Source organism: Arachis duranensis, chromosome 4, assembly GCF_000817695.3.
Source record: "Arachis duranensis cultivar V14167 chromosome 4, aradu.V14167.gnm2.J7QH, whole genome shotgun sequence".
Taxonomy (NCBI): Eukaryota; Viridiplantae; Streptophyta; class Magnoliopsida; order Fabales; family Fabaceae; genus Arachis; species Arachis duranensis.
In genome coordinates, this window is record NC_029775.3 from 28,206,852 (window position 1) to 28,207,382 (window position 531).

Here is a 531-nt window from a genome sequence, read left to right on the forward strand (position 1 = left end):
AAAAAAAAGTACCTAATCTAAGCAACAAGATGAACCGTCAGTTGTCCAAACTTGAACAATCCCTGGCAATAACGCCAAAAACTTGGTGTTGTTGCCGGATCTTGGCACTGATGTTACCAAAAGCTTGCTCAAAACTTGAACAATCCCCGGCAACGGCGCCAAAAACTTGGTGTTGTTGCCGGATTTTGGCATTAATGTTACCGGACAAAAGGCTTGCTCAAAACTAGAACAATCCCCGGCAACGGCGCCAAAAACTTGGTGGGCGATATTGTGAACAATACTTTTTCACAACTCTCATAATCCCCGGTAATGGCTCCAAAAAACGTGGTAGCTCAATACCATGGCATTACATAACTTCGCACAACTAACCAGCAAGTGCACTGGGTCGTCCAAGTAATAAACCTTACGCGAGTAAGGGTCGATCCCACGGAGATTGTTAGTATGAAGCAAGCTATGGTCATCTTGTAAATCTTAGTCAGGCAAACTCAAATGTATATGATGATGAACGAAAATAACACAAAGGTAAAGATA